Source organism: Podarcis bocagei, assembly GCF_964188305.1.
Source record: "Podarcis bocagei genome assembly, chromosome: 7".
NCBI lineage: Eukaryota > Metazoa > Chordata > Lepidosauria > Squamata > Lacertidae > Podarcis > Podarcis bocagei.
In genome coordinates, this window is record NC_138132.1 from 7,325,891 (window position 1) to 7,335,918 (window position 10,028).

At 52.8% G+C, this 10,028-nt stretch overlaps 1 pseudogene across 2 annotated transcripts; it reads right to left on the reverse strand.

The window, feature by feature from the left end:
• Positions 1-2: 2 nt before the first annotated feature.
• On the reverse strand, positions 3-10,028 carry LOC308590582 (ADP-ribosylation factor 6 pseudogene; annotated as a pseudogene). Of its 2 annotated transcripts, none has more exons than XR_014013543.1 (2): positions 9,557-10,028; positions 3-654 (listed from the first exon to the last, which is right to left on the reverse strand). The product of XR_014013543.1 is annotated as an ADP-ribosylation factor 6 pseudogene (transcript). The 2 variants fall into 2 exon arrangements; XR_014013544.1 differs by lacking the exon at positions 9,557-10,028 and adding an exon at positions 3,271-3,398.

A 10,028-nucleotide genomic window follows, 5' to 3' on the forward strand; every position in this document is an offset into this window, starting at 1 on the left:
TATATATTCTAGGATTCATTGGTTAGAGATTCTTTTTGTGTGTGCGCGCGTAAATTATATATATAGATATAGATATAGATATATAGCCCTAGAATTATGATTTGTAGTTGGAAGTAAGCCACATTAAACCTTCGTAAAGTCCTTCCCCCGACGTCGCGCAGGACGGCTGGACGTACCAATTTCTGTCCCTAATGCGCGTGAGGCCCAGTTTCTCCTGGATCTCGTGGGGTTTCATGGCGTCGGGGAGGTCCTGTTTGTTGGCAAAGACGAGGATGATGGCGTCTCGCATTTCCCGGTCGTTGATGATGCGGTGGAGCTCCTGACGGCCTTCGTCGATCCGGTCGCGGTCGGCGCAGTCCACCACGAAAATCAGCCCCTGGGTGCCGGTGTAATAGTGTCTCCACAGAGGGCGGATCTTGTCCTGTCCCCCGACGTCCCAGACATTGAACTTGACGTTCTTGTAGGTCACCGTCTCCACGTTGAAGCCCACCGTGGGGATGGTGGTCACCGGCTGGCCCAGCTTCAGCTTGTAGAGTATGGTGGTCTTGCCGGCGGCATCCAAGCCCAGCATGAGGATCCTCATCTCCTTGTTGCCAAATATCTTTGATAGCATCTTCCCCATGGCTGCGGGCAAGCGCCACAGTCCATACAAGGCTGAAGAGAAGGAGGAAACAGGAGAATATCAAAATTAACAAGGGCCTCTATGCTCTCTACTTCAGGTTACAATTGGCCCCATGCAATACAGAACACAGTGGTACCTCGGGTTACAGACGCTTCAGGTTACAGACTCCACTAACCCAGAAATAGTACCTCAGGTTAAGAACTTTGCTATAGGGACGCGGGTGGCACTGTGGGTTAAACCACAGAGCCTAGGGCTTGCCGATCAGAAGGTCGGCAGTTCGAATCCCCGCAACGGGGTGAGCTCCGGTTGCTCGGTCCCTGCTCCTGCCAACCTAGCAGTTCGAAAGCACGTCAAAGTGCAAGTAGATAAATAGGTGCCGCTCCGGTGGGAAGGTAAACAGCGTTTCCTTGCGCTGCTCTGGTTCGCCAGAAGCGGCTTAGTCTTGCTGGCCTCATGACCTGGAAGCTGTACGCCGGCTCCCTCAGCCAATAAAGCGAGATGAGTGCTGCAACCCAAGAAGTCGGCCACGACTGGACCTAAGGGTCAGGGGTCCCTTTACCTTTACCGTGGTACCTCAGGTTACAGACACTTTAGGTTACAGATGCTTCAGGTTACAGACTCCACTAACCCAAAAATAGTACCTCAGGTTAAGAACTTTGCTTTAGGATGAGAACAGAAATTGCGCGGCGGCAGCAGGAGGCCCATTAGCTAAAGTGGTACCTCAGGTTAAGAACAGTTTCAGGTTAAGAACGTACCTCCAGAACGAATTAAGTTCTTAACCCAAGAATTTACAGTGGTACACCAGAAGTCGAACGGAATCCATTCCGGAAGTCCGCTCAACTTCCAAAACATTCGGAAACCAAGGCCCGGCTTCCGATTGGCTGTGGGAAGCTTCTGCAACCAATCAGAAGCTGCGGGAGATGTTCAGGCTCCGAAGAATGTTCACAAACCAGAAGACTCACTTCCGGGTTTGCGGCGTTTGGGAGCCAAAACGTTCAACTATAGCTGTGTTTGAAATTGGCCAGGCGCGTTTTGCTACTGGCACAGGTCCGATGGCAACCGCGTGGAGATTTCTGGGCGCCAGGTTTAAAAAGCTCTGCCTTACTCAATAGTTAATGCCATTTCCAACGTGTGTGTATCTCCCTCTTGATACTGGGACCAGTGAATTGTTGTAAGAGCAAGCGACAGTCAAGCCATGTAGCTGAGATCATAGAACTGTAGCGTCGGAAGGGACCCCTGAAGAGTCATCTAGTCCAACCCAATGGCGAACAGACATTCCGTTGCGGCAACCACAACCTAGATACAAGGTGCCATTTGGCGCTGGCTTATACAGTATAAAAGGTAAAGGGACCCCTGACCGTTAGGTCCAGTCGTGGCCGACTCTGGGGTTGCGGCGCTCATCTCGCTTTATTGGCCAAGGGAGCCGGCGTACAGCTTCCGGGTCATGACTAAGCCGCTTCTGGCGAACCAGAGCAGCGCACGGAAACACCGTTTACCTTCCCGCCGGAGTGGTACCTATTTATCTACTTGCACTTTGACGTGCTTTCGAACTGCTAGGTTGGCAGGAGCTGGGACCGAGCAACGGGAGCTCACCCCGTCGCGGGGATTCAAACCGCCGACCTTCTGATCAGCAAGCCCTAGGCTCTGTGGTTTAACCCACAGCGCCACCCGCGTCCTAGCTTGTATAGTATACCTGAGTTTTAACAGGGCTGGATTGGGAAAGCTCCACAATGGGCGGCTGTTTGGGGGAAGCAGGGGCTAGGGAGATGGACGCCTGCAGACGTACTGGTTGTGAGCCGGATGCTGGGGGGGGGGGAACGAGCCTTTCAATGACATCTCCCACAAAATTCAAGGCTCATTGCCGAAGAATTGATGCTCTTGAATTCTGGTGCTGGGGGAGACTCTTAAGAGTCCCATGGACTGCAAGAAGATCAAACCTCTCCATTCTGAAGGAAATCAGCCCTGAGTGCTCACTGGAAGGACAGATCCTGAAGCTGAGGCTCCAAGACTTTGGCCACCTCATGAGAAGAGAAGACTCCCTGGAAAAGACCCTGATGTTGGGAAAGATGGAGGGCACAAGGAGAAGGGGACGACAGAGGACGAGATGGTTGGACAGTGTTCTGGAAGCTACCAGCATGAGTTTGACCAAACTGCGGGAGGCAGTGGAAGACAAGAGGGCCTGGCGTGCTCCGGTCCAGGGGGTCACGAAGAGGCGGACACGACTAAACAACTAAACAAGGCGATAAAAGACCCTTTCTGACAATAGGAGTTGTTTGAGAGAGGAACGGTCTCCCTCGGGAGGTGGCGAACTCTCCTCCTTTGAGGTTTTTAAGCAGACGTTTGTGGCCATCTGTCATGGATGCTTTAGCTGAGATTCCTGCATTGCATTGCACGGGGTCAGACTAGATGACCCTTGGGTCCCTTCCTATGATCCTCTAATCTGTGTGCCCCCATCTTAATCAGCCCCTCCCCAACCTTCCCCAGGGCAACTTAAGACCTTGGCACCCCAAGGAAAGGCAGCCAGCCAGCGCGGTCCAGCAGTCAAGAGTGCCGGGCTGGGACACGGGAGACCAGGGTTCGAATCCTCGTTTGGCTACAGAGCTCACTGGGTGACCTGGGGCCAGTCACTGCCTCTCAGACTAACCCACCACACAGGTTGTTGTGGAGATGAAATGAGGTCCCTTATGCTCCTTGGAGGAAAAGATGCGAGATCAATAATAGAATTGTTGAGTTGGAAGGGACCCTAAGGGTCATCCAGTCCAACCCCCAGCAAGGCAGGAATATGCAATAAATAAATAGGGTGCTCTGGCCTAGATTTCATTTCACCATATTCACCCTTACACGCCCCACGTCCCAGCTGCTGCCTACTCCAGCTATGTTCCTCCAGAATCATTCCCCCTTTTCTCCTTCGGCTGGTCCCATCACCATGTCCTCTGGCAATTTGTAGCCAGACAATGACACTCAAGGTGGCAACCAATATCAGGCAGAGTTTACCATATTTTTCGCTCTATAAGACGCACCAGACCACAAGACGTGCCTAGTTTTTGGAGGAGGAAAACAAGAAAAAAAATATTCTGAATCTCAGAAGCCAGAACAGCAAGAGGGATCGCTGCGCAGTGAAAGCAGCAATCCCTCTTGCTGTTCTGGCTTCTGGGATAGCTGCGCAGCCTAAAATTGCTCCATAAGACGCACACACATTTCCCTTTACTTTTTCAGAGGGAAAAAGTGAGTCTTATAGAGCAAAAAATACAGTATATAAAACAGTCGTCTGCTTGGTCGCCTGTGGCAAGCTCAGAATCTCTGGTGGGTGACCAAGATAGGAAGAGTTCGTTTGTTCATTCGTTCCTCTCTCTCTCTCTCTCTCCCCCCCACACAACTAACTTCTTTTGGGACAACTGATTCGCTAGAAAGAGGTGAATGCACACAGGACAGCCGTTGCATTGAGGACTAGTCACATGCGAGGACTTGATTCTCAACAACGGCACCACGGTTCCCCCAAGCAAACAGCAACTTCTGAACAGGAACAGGAAGTGAGGACTACGTGGCGGCCCTAGAGGCAGAAAGACTAGACTCGCACCATTCTCTGGGGCTTGACATTGACCTGGTTTCCCACTAACTTCCTGTACGAAGGGTAAATTTATTTACTTACTTACCCAAAGGGACAGGGCATAGTCAGCCTACACCCACAGAGATCCGGGGTTAATGACAAATTCCATTTCTGCCTCTGAAAATGTGAGCTGCGCGTCACTCTAGCACAGGGGAGGCAACATGCAGGGAAGCATCCTCTTGCGGGACTACAATTCCCATCATCCCCAACCACGCCGGCAGGGACTTATGGGATTTGTAGTCCGGAATGACAACCAGCCTTTCTCCACCGGTGGGTCCCCAGATGTTGTTGAACTACAACTCCCATCACCCCTAGCTAGCAAGGCCAGAGCTCAGGGATGATGGGAGTTGTAGTCCAACAACATCTGGGGACCCACAGGTTGAGAACCGCTGATCGGAAGTCCATCTGTCATGGAGGCTTTAGCCTTGCAGGGGGTTGGACTGGATGACCCCCGGGGTCCCTTCCAAGTCTAGGATTCTGTGATTCTACTCCTGCCCTAGTGACTCTGGCTCTCCCGATTTAATTCCTGCCTTTACCCCCTATTTCTCTCCAGCCCATTCTTGGTTTGGAACAGTTTTTCAAACCACTTCCCCTTCCTGCACCTTCACCCCCGGCTGCCTTCTCCTCCACTGCTTCTCACAGTCTGACATGTAACGGTCTCGCTTCTCCCATTCCTAGAAGTGGCCGACCGACATGCACAGGGAGCCCCCCAGATTTTTTTGGGGGGGGGGTTGCCAGCCTCAAAACGCTCCATCCATCGCCGCCAGTGCTATGACAATTCGAAACAGGCCGGCGCTCGGGTCAGAAGGGCGGGGTATGAATAATAAAATTATTTTCGCTGCTGTTGTCGTTATCAGCATTATTGCAACAGCGTTCCTGAAATTTGCAGAGTTGCATGATTTGCACGGCTAGTTCTACTTGTTTTATTCAAGGGGAAGCGCAGAAGCCCCTACTACTATTACACCCCCACTGAAAAGTCCTACCAATCTCACTTCTGCCTATCTGAAAGGAGCACCCCCCCCCCAACACTTTCAATCTGACCTGACTGTCACAGTCATAAGGTCTAGAAACTTGTGGGGCTTTTTTCAAAATCAAGATTTCCAGAATGCCAAATCTGGCATTCGGTTTTAGATCCTTCTCCCCATACATCTGAGGCCTCGGAAATAGTAGTTGCAGTAGCGCACGGATGAGGGAATTTGTGGGCCTCCAGATAACGGCAGGGAGGCAGTGTGGTGTAGTGGTTAGAGTGTCAGAACAGACCTTGGGAGAGAGCAGGGTCCTCACCCAATCACGAGGCTCACTGGGTGACCTTAGGCCAGTCACTGCCTCTCAACCTAACCTACCTCACAGCGTTGTTGTGAGAGTAATATTGGGGAGGACTATGTACTTGAGCTCCCTGGAGGAAAGGTCACAGAATTCTGGAGTTGAAAGGGACCCCTGAGGATCATCCAGTCCAATCCCCTGCAACGCAAGAATCTTTTGCCCAACACGGGTCTCGAACCCTCGACCCTGAGATCAAGGGTCTCTCAGTTCTACCGACTGAGCTATCCCTGGTGGCTGTATTTTAACTCCAGGTTCAGAGGGACGCTGCCTATGGATTGCAGGCCCCAAGAGACAGCTAGAGCATGAGACTCTTAATCTCAGGGCTGTGGGTTCGAGCCCCGCATGGGGCAAAATAAGCATTGCAGGGGGTTGGAATAGATGACCTTTGGGGAGCCCTTCCCACTCTCCAATTCTACTCCTCCTGTGCCCTGCTTGTGAGCATCCCATAAACATCTGGCTGGCCACTGTGCAGGCAGAATGCGTCCCAGCAGTTTAGGGCAGTAGGAGTAAACGAACACAGGTCTCTCTTTCCTATGCCCTTCATTTGACATGGGCTCAGGTACAGTACTGAATTTGCCTTCACAAATCACCCCGAGAGCCAGTGGTTAAATGCACCAGATTAGGCCCTGCGAGACCCGAGTTCAAATCCCCACCGGGCCACACAAAGCTCAACGGCTGATCTGGGGCCAGTCACCACCTCTCAGCCTGACCTACCCTTGTCGCACGGAAGAATTAAATGAGATTGGGGGGGGGGGAGGGAGCCATGCTCCTTCGAAGGTGGGGCAGAAAGTAATAATAAAACTAGTGCTTTTTTAAACCCATTTCACAGAGAGGGGAAGTGAGACTGGGAGGCAGCGGGGGAAGCCCACAGGAGGTTCAGAGTCCTGTTCGTTCCAGCAGAACGTCGATACACGTCCTTTGCTCTGGACTGTGGCCAGCGAGCTGCGCGAGGTCATGGAAGGATTCTGCGGCAGGGGTGGCACTTGAACGCTGACCCTCCTCAAAGCAGCACAGAAACCAGGCAATAACATCTCCCTCCCCTTTTCTCTCCAACCCAGAAGAAGCAAGGACTCCTGGAGAAGTCCTAGCCTAATCCCCTAACAGGGAAGTAAGGTAAACTAAGAACACCCCAATTTCCCTAAGCCATGGGTGATCTATCCCCTTATATCAGGGGTCAGCCACCCTTTTCAGCCGGGGGCCGGTCCACCGTCCCTCAGACCATGTGGTGGGCTGGACTATATTTTGGTAAAGAAAATGAACGAATTCCTATGCCCCACAAATAACCCAGAGATGCATTTTAAATAAAAGCACACATTCTACTCGTGTAAAAACACGCTGATTCCGGGACCGTCCACGGGACGGATTGAGAAGGCGATTGGTCCGCATCCGGCCCCCGGGCCTTAGGTTGCCTACCCCTGCCTTATATTATGGACACTGAGGTCCAGCGCCGAGGGCCTTCTGGCGGTTCCCTCACTGTGAGAAGCAAAGCTACAGGGAACCAGGCAGAGGGCCTTCTCGGTGGTGGCACCCGCCCTGTGGAACGCCCTCCCATCAGATGTCAAAGAGATAAACTACCTGACATTTAGAAGACATCTAAAGTTCAGGGAAATTTTTAACGTGTGACATTTTAATGTATTTTTTAATCTTTGTTGGAAGCAGCCCAGAGTGGCTGGGGAGACCCAGCCAGACGGGCGGGGTACAAATAATAAATTATTATTATTATTATTCTCACAACACCCTGCAAGGCTGGCAAAAGGCCTCCCAGTGTGCTTCGGGGCTGAGCAAGGACCCAAAAGCCGGATTTCCCCAGCCTAAAACCCACCTCAACACCACACCAGATGTCAGCGAGGGGGGTGGGATTCTTCCACCACAAACTTCCAAGAGGGACTGGCAGAGGGGTCACAAGTCCTTATTTCGGTGAGCCTGCCTAGGCTCCAAATCCGTAACCTGGTTGTGTTTGTGTGCGTCCCTAATTTCAAGAGTGTGAACTTCCATTTTGATTCCCAACTTCTCCCACACGCAAAAGCCACATCAATGGAAGCCAGCATCCCAGGACAGGTATGAAGGTCACTCTCAAGTTTACAGAGACTCCTAGACGCATGTACTCCCCACACTCATTTCAAACCTGGGGTTTTGATTTCAGTTCCTTGCTAGGGCCCAGCAGCCGAAAAAGTTATTAATTGCGAGTGGGTGGGTATCTGCAAGACTACTACACTCACCCAGTTTGCAATCCTGAGCGTTAAGAACTTTCTACGTTGACGGAGACTTGATTTTATTGCCATGCTACTTTTCCAGGTGTCTGTCGTTCTCCCCACCCCCCCCCCAAAAAATCTCCAAAAATTCAAAATACTTTGGGATAGGGGAGAAGGAAGACACACAAAAAAGAGGCATGGCAGAAAAATAATTCTCAGCCAAGTTGAGGAACAGGTGACAAAAGTTTTAGACACAGACGCAGAGGAAAGTTTCTCTCCTCCATACTGGAAGTAACAAAATGAAATGAAAATCAGACTCCGCGAAGCATTTCAAAATCACGCCAGGACTTTTTAAAAAACGAAAACCAAGGCAACTCCCCCCGTTTCAAAATGGCAACCTCCAAGAAGCTGAAGATTTCTCTCCCCCCCCCCTTTTTTTGGCAGACAGATATGGAAAAGAATGAAACACAGAGAGAAAGATCTGAATGGAAACAAAAATGAGTTCACACAGATTTCCTCCTTCCCCCTCCCTCGCTATTGCTACAGAGGAACTGGGTCAAAGAGCTCTACGTGACCGGAGTGGGGGAGGCCAAAGGGCACCATCCAGACGAGAGCGCAAAACTCACACGTGTCTTTTGCCTTTATTAAGAAGTTTTCGCCTCTCTGAAGAGAGCAGCTGTAACAAAGGGAAAAGCGCGGGGCGGCGAGGGAGAGACGGGTCCCTAGATAACTGGAAGGAAATGAGATGTCCAAGCCTCTACCCCCCTCCAGGGGAGTCTCAGATGAATTAGATCTCCCCCGCCCCCCTCCAGTTCGGAGAGAGTACCACAATTCACACAACACACCAGATTCGGCTCTCTAGGGCGTCTTCTGAACGTGGCACCGATTCAAATCTAGCAAAGTACTGTCCAAGCAGGGAAAGAACGGGGGGTGGGCAGCCCCTCCCCACATTAAAGATTTGGAGAGAGAGAAAGAGAGACCCCCTTGCTTACTCCGGTCAACCCCCCCCCGCCCCACCTCTTTCAGGCAAGCGTGCGCGCCGCTTCCGGAAAGCGAACACGCGTCCGCAGCCGCCCGAGCGCTCGCTCCGCTTGTTCCTGTCTAAACGGCAGTTTTAATTCAAACCCCAGATGTCCCACCCAGGAGAAGTTTCCAACGTCGGTGGGGTGGGGTGGGGTGGGGGGGAGGCGAGACCCACACCCGCCTCGCTTCTCTTTACAAGGGAGTTAAAGCTACCAGATTTGCCAAATCAGACCCCACCCCACATCCCCCCCAAATCGAGTCCTGTAGGCGCTTCTACGAATCTGTACGGAAATCAAACAGGAAGGCAGCCGGGGTCGTGAAAAAGCCACGCGCCCCTCTTCCTCATCGCGACCCCTCCCCACTTCAAAGATTTGCAAACTTTTTTTTGCAAGGATTTTGGGCAACTTCTGGAAAGGCGCGTACGTTGAGTGGAGAGGGCGAAAGAAGCGAAGCAGCTCTAAAACCCCCACCCCAAATTTCTTTCAAAATCGGTGGGGGGGGGTGTACAAATCAAAGGGCCCTGCGCCGTCTCCCCCCATGCCTTCAAGCGAGCGTCGACCGAGAAAAGTGCGTTCACACGATCGGTCGGGCAAGAGAGGTTCCGAGCGAGCCCACGACCCACGCTCGGGCTTCTCCTCGTTACGGGGCACACGTGTTGGAACCGCCGCCGCCCCCAGTGGGGAGGGGAGGGGTTGCTCCGGGTAGGAGGGTGTTTGGGGGGGGGAGAAACGTGCGCGCACCCACCCAGGGGAAATGAAGGGAGAAGCCTCCCATCAGCGCCACACTCACCTTGGAAGAAGCAGCGGGAGAGGGGGAAAGAAAAGTAGCCGCTTCCTCTGGCTGCGGGGGGAGGAAGGGGGGTCCCTTCTTTTCGAGCGAGGGAGCCCAGGAGATCAAAGGCGAGCGGGCGCGCCTTTCGAACGCTGGGACAAACTTTCCACTTCCGAAGAACGCGACGTCACAATGGGGGGTGTTTTCCTTCCCGGCGCCTCAACGTTCCACGGGGCTCCCGAGCTCGCCGGCGCCGCCGCTGCTGCTGAAACCGCAATCGCCGCCGCCGCCGCCTCCTCCAGTTGCTGCTGCTGCTGCTCCTTCCGCCGGCTGCAAAGTCATCCGCAGCTTCCTCCCCCAGGGCCACTCACTTGGCACTCCCCCCCCCCGCAACACACACACCCCAGAAAGCTCTTTTTGGGGTGCCGGGTGAGTTAGGGCACAGCTGCACCAGCCGCCCCGACGGGAAAAGCCCTACCGGAGAAAGAGG